This window comes from Syzygium oleosum, unplaced genomic scaffold (assembly GCF_021117445.2).
Source record: "Syzygium oleosum isolate NSW1041296 unplaced genomic scaffold, Sole_v2.1 Sole_v2.16, whole genome shotgun sequence".
In the NCBI taxonomy this organism is placed as follows: domain Eukaryota; kingdom Viridiplantae; phylum Streptophyta; class Magnoliopsida; order Myrtales; family Myrtaceae; genus Syzygium; species Syzygium oleosum.
Genome location: NW_026607500.1, coordinates 3,379,177 through 3,385,488, shown reverse-complemented (window position 1 = coordinate 3,385,488; position 6,312 = coordinate 3,379,177).

Here is a 6,312-nt window from a genome sequence, read left to right as displayed (position 1 = left end):
CCAATATTTGTCTCCCTAAGCTTTTATATGTCTCTAAAAATGGTAATTGAACGACACCATGTTTAACCATCTTCTTGTTGGCTGCGTAATTTGTTACTTAAAAATATTTGGTAAACTTGGAAAATTAGCAAGTCTCTGCCCACTTTTATTTAGACAATTCAGCCTATGACAATTGATAGGAAAAAAAAATGATTTCTGCTCATTGTAGAACACCTACATATGAATTTCACGCGTAACATTTTCAAAATTATCGTTACATATAATGCTTATATTTCTTACTTCATTCTTTGTATTCAAACGGTCATTATAAATGGTTGGACTGGTTGAACTAGTGGAATCGCATCCTAGCCCACACTTTGGTTCAACCTCCGGTACCATTTTCAAAACATTGCCTATAATCAGAGACCATATTAGTGGACTAAAAATTATCTGTTTTTCTTGAAAGATGGGTATGTGGAAATCTTTAATTAAGGGCCCTCACCTTTGGTTTATATCTATCCATAGAATTTCTTTAATGGACAACCTCACTCTTACTTTATTAAATTCCATCCGCTTTATACGAAGTAAAGTGCGAGTGTATCAATAGATTATACCAATGTGAAATTGGATATCTTTGCTTTAAACCCGCTCCTAACAAAACTTCCTCGATTTTGAAAATTCACTATAATTTATGTAGAGGATTATATTTTCCTCCATCCCTAATTGAAGGAAACTTTCTTGGACCATGCCTTTGATCGGTAGATTACAAATTATGGACATAACCAACATGCAAAAATAAATGTGGATGATGTCCATGTTATCCTACCTTAATGCTCGTACTGGTTACTATATTATCTAAAAAAAGGGCCCAACTTGTTGAGACTCCATATACCTCTCAACCTCACGTGATAATCGAGGATAAAACAAGTGTTCGAAAGTATAGTCCAACTTTCGCTTGATTATTCTGTTTAAAACAACTTGTCATCGTTTTCTAGATCAAGACATCATTCTCTATATTCTAAATATAGATCAATACATACCTGGTTACAGTTACAAACTTGTTTAACTAAAAATAAAAATAAAAAAGAAGAAGAAAAAGCATATCTTCTCCATGAGCACGAGATTATAATAACCATCGTTGAGCTCTTGGGAGTCTCATCCGGATCATAGCAGACAGTCGACAACCTCAAGTTATGTCCATAAGTAGCACTTCCGCTACACCTTTGGTGTCCATCACGAAATAAGGGATGCGGATGATCGCAGATGTATCTCCTAATTTTTTAGAGAGAAATCAATTTTCTTATAACATGTACAAAATCAGGGACAAAATTAATGATAATTATCCAAGTAGGATTTGTAAAGTTATCTCTCAATATTGATAACAGAGATAATTACATGTGCCAAAGAAAAAAACAAATCGCGCGAAGAGAAACCGATCGCTCCAAGGTTCCTTACCTCGCTCACAAAGTGCATGAAGTGGAGATTCAACATAGTGCAAATTTATGTGAAGCGAAGTTTGGAGAAAAAATAGAAGGTTGTACAAGAAGCACCCACACAGCTCCATTCTTCATTGCACCTATTTTGCAACTTCCAACTTCAAAGACGAATGCTAGCAGGGGCAACTCATCATAAGCCCTTCCTTCTAACGTCACTCAACTTTTTTGCACATGTGCTTATTTGTTGTTTCCACTTTCTTGGCTTTTTCGTTTTCTTCTCATAAATAAGAGATTAGCTCCTGGCTACATTCGGTGATCATAAAAAAATTCAATTTCATCTTTAGTTTATGTGATCAGCCAAACGTGGCGCTGATGGCCGCCACATCAGCATTGCCGTTTGCAATTTTCACGGAAGGACTAACTTGAGCATTATATATCGCGCATTGGATACAAAAAGAGAGTATATGGACGACATTGAACAAACTTGAAGAATAAAAGCATTGTCCATTAGCTGTAAGCTTTTCACACAAGTTTTATCAGGAGAGTTTCTTGGAGGCTTTATTATATACTGAGGGGTGTATTGCTTTCTGTTCTTCCCCCACCATAGTGAATGATCATAGGCTTTCCAACCCAAGAATCGGAAGTCACTGGTTTGAATTCCATTAAGTGTGTACTGCCCTGGGGTAGGGCTACATGCATAAGCAAAATGCCTAGACTTAAACGATTCATAGCACTAGCAGGTTGTTTCATGAGCCTCCAAGTGAATTATTACATTAGTTTCTCATAGATTATAAAAAGAAAATGATCAATCACAACTTAAAAATCATATATCACACAATAAAAAAAATATTTACTAATACATCCAAAAAAATTTACATCACTTATTAAAGTCATCGATCAAGCACATCTGATTCGCTCCTTTGGACAAGATAAAAGGTGGTTTCCACTATGAACATAAATCATCGGTTCTTTCATTTTAGTGGGGCAGGGAGAGCAACAGGATGCCCATCTTCATTTTGATTTGCCTGGCCACGTGATCCAATTACAAAGACAACTAACGAAACATATTGAAGTCTAAAGTGGGGGGTATTCTTGCCAATTCATTTTTAGTTTATAATTTATGGTTAAATTATTATATACGGAGCTTGAAAAATTTTATGTGATTAACATAACATTAATTTGAAAAAATTAATATGGAATGAGAATTGAGGCCTTATTGCCTTTCTCGATTCCCATTTGGATTGTTGGAATGAAGTCAAAAGTGAGAATTAAATTAGGATGGTAACTTTCACCTACTCAAGTGCATATCCGCACTTCTCTACCCTTGGGCTACGTTTCGTAGCTAGAATAAAATTCAGAAGAGGATAATATTTATTATATCCCGTGTTTGGTTCCTATCCAAGATTGGATAAAATCGGATATAAGAGGGATATAGCCTGGTGTTGACACCCAAAATTATCCCTGATGGGAGTGGGCCGTTTACAAGTTACAAAAGATATAAAGTGCGGCCACATAGCGAAAATCCAAAAGGCCGCAAGTCAGGCCCAGAGGCATTAAGAAGACCTAAGGCAATTGTCGACAAGACACGTCATAGAGGTGTCGACAAATTCAAAATCACGAGCCTTGCATGTGACATCGACAAGTTCAAGATCACGAGCCTTGCACGTGACGTCGACGAATCCAAAGACCACAAGCTTTGCACGTGATGTCGACGAGTCCAAGATCACGAGCTTTGCACGTGACGTCAACGAATCCAAAATCACGAGCTTTGCACGGAATCATGGTAATACGTGGTGGAAAATTCATTTATACGTGTCAAAAGGTAAAAATATGACCGTGGGCGTGAAGATCAAGGAAGAAATAAAGAGACACGTTAGCTAGTACGTGATGCCCAAGGAGCGTAAGCCACATCAATAAGTCAGGAAGCGGTTAAAACGCGAAACGTAAGGAAGTGGCAAACGACTTTCAAGGAGAAGTGCGGTCAACAGTTATCGAGCTGCTCTATAAATACTCAAGGATTTCCAACGAAGAGAAGACCTTCTTTGACAAACACAACACATCTTTTATCTAGTCTTTATCCTTAACGCATTAGGAGTAGTTTAATCATAGCTTTCAGATTCTTTGTCGTAGATTCAATTCCGACGAGGGTCTTTATCAGGTTCAGCATTGTTGATTAAATTCCAATGTTGTGCCACCAGTTCAGCATCGTTGATTAAATTCCGGCGTTGTGCTTAGAGTATAGCTGTTGATTAGATTCCAGCCATATTCTCTTAAGTTACGTCATTGATTAAATTCTGGCGTACTTTGAAGTTGTGTCGTTGATTAGATTCCGACATAGCTTAACTTCAACATTTGCAGGTTGTCGTTTCATTGTTAGTATTGTCGAGTCTAGCATCGTATCAAGTCAGGGTGTAAGATCTAAATTGGGATTAATAAACACATTTGACATTCTCTGTCCAAGCTTGATTCAGGACCCTGGTCTCCCTTAATAAAATCCGAAACGCAGCGTTCGGTGAAAGATTTTCGACGAAGTAAAAACCGGCGAAACATCTTTTTGGCACGCCCGGTGGGACCCCTATTGAGTTAAATAGAGAGAGTGCTATGCCACGCACCCGGAGTAGAACCAACTCGGATAATACTACTGACGAGCAAGCTGCATCGATGGCGGAAGATAATGCCTGTGCTGAGACATCATCCGCTCAACTTCTTCATACCGAGGTTGCTAACCAATCTCGAGAGGAGGTCATAGATATGTCGAGGCAGCGTGTTGAAGATAGAAGGCAAATTGAGCTCACACCAGTTGCATTTTCTACCATGAGGCGGACTATCGAAGAAACTCAGAACGAGTTCGCTGATTATGTGGTAAGGCGTATGACTGAAGTGGTTAGGGTTTTGATTATTAACACTTATCATGAATGCACGCAAGGTCAACACGGAGGGTCGATCACACCGACCCAACTGAGAACAGGACTTCCGTCAGTATTGAGGGGTCCTGCAATACAGTTTGGAACAATGATGCAAAGTACATCTCCGATCCCACCCATTTGAATATTACCAAGGGGAGAAACTTTGCCAATAGCACCCAGCGAAGGATTACTGCACGCTAGCGCGGACCCAAATGGAGGAATTGCTCGACAGTCGGTGATTGACGAAAACCTCCAAAGAGGACATCAGGTTGCTCAGATACAAGGCCCCCCTATCATCCAGGTAAGTCCTCCACCTGTAGTCCTAGATGCTCAGAATCTTGTAACACCCTTCCCTAGGAGGCAAGAATAAATCCAACAGATAAACATCCAACCACAACGTCAGACACCCCAGCCTGTGGTACCTAACGTGAATCAGCAGTTTCCACCCTTCCCTAGGGGGCAAGAATAAATCCAACAGATAAACATCCAATCACAACGTCAGACACTCCAGCCTGTGGTACCTAACGTGAATCAGCAGTTTCCACCCCCTATGGATCCAAATGTTCAAGTCCCGCAACCATTGCCAGCACAGTTAAACCCACCAGTTAACCCACCTCTGGTTGCTCACAACGTACCATAGTTAATGCAGCCACCACCTCAACAGCAGCCACAGCAGCCGTTCTACCAATTGCCTCATCAAAATCTGAACCAACCATTGCCACCTAATTATGTGATAGCTCCAGCACCCGTCGTGGGTCCAGTGCGAAATCAATTAGTAGTGGACCCTGTGATGAGAGGATTTGGCCATGATATGGCATACCTCCCAAATATTTATAGGAAACCATATCCTGATCGGATGGATACTATACCGTATCCAAGAGGTTTTAAAATGCCAGAATTTATATTGTTCACTGGAGAGGAAGATCAGTCCACTTTTGAACATGTTAATCGTTTTCTGGCTCAATGTGGTGATGCGGCTCATGCGGATTATTGGAAATTGAGGTTATTTCCTTTGTCCTTGTCAAAAACCACTTTTACATGGTATACAGCTTTACCTGCGAATTCGGTTACGTCATGGAAACAAATGGAAAGGCTATTTCATTGCCAATTTCAAAGGGCTGTGCCGGATTTGTCAGTAGCTGATCTCTCGACCATGAAACAGTTAGCTAATGAGTCTGTCGATCAGTTTGTTTCTAAGTTTAAGAGGGCAAGGAATAAATGTTTAATCCCTTTACCTGAAAAGACTTTTGCGGACCTCGCTTTTAATGGATTAAAGTTTGAGATCCAAGAGAGAATGGTCGGACAACCATATTCGGATCTGTTCCAGTTATCAACCATAGCTACTAAGCATGAAAGTCTCCTCCAGGAAAAAGACAAAAGGTATGGTCGACGGGGTGAAGTTCGTTGGGCTGATGTTGACGAGAGTGAGGATGAAACTGAATCAATAGATATAGCATGTGTGGCTCTCGCGAAAATGGTGATCGATAAGCCGTACATCTGCAAAGCTCTAAAGCCAGCAAGAGTTAAAGAGAAATCTAACCTCATGTCCAAGGCTAAGAAACCCATTTTTTATTCTTTCGATATCAACAAGACAGAGGAAATATTTGACTTATTATTAGCTAACGGACAGATCAGATTGACGGAGGGTCAGGTTTTACCCACTAAAGAAGAATTAGCGGGAAAGAAGTATTGCAAATGGCATTATTCATGGAGCCATGCCACCAATGACTGCCTTGTATTTAAAAGAAACGTTCGGGAAGCTATTAAACAAGGGAAGATAAAATTCTCTGAAGACAAAGGTAAGTCCCCGATGGAAGTCGATGTCGATCCTTTTCGTGTAATGGCAGGAATGGTGTCATTAAGGACAAAGACCAGGGGGCATCAGCCACGTCGTTTTTGCGAAAAGTGTAAATGACTGTTAGAACACGAGAAACATTACTCCAAAAGTCGAAGACGTTTGCCTAGTGAGGTTGTCGACGAATTTCGTGATT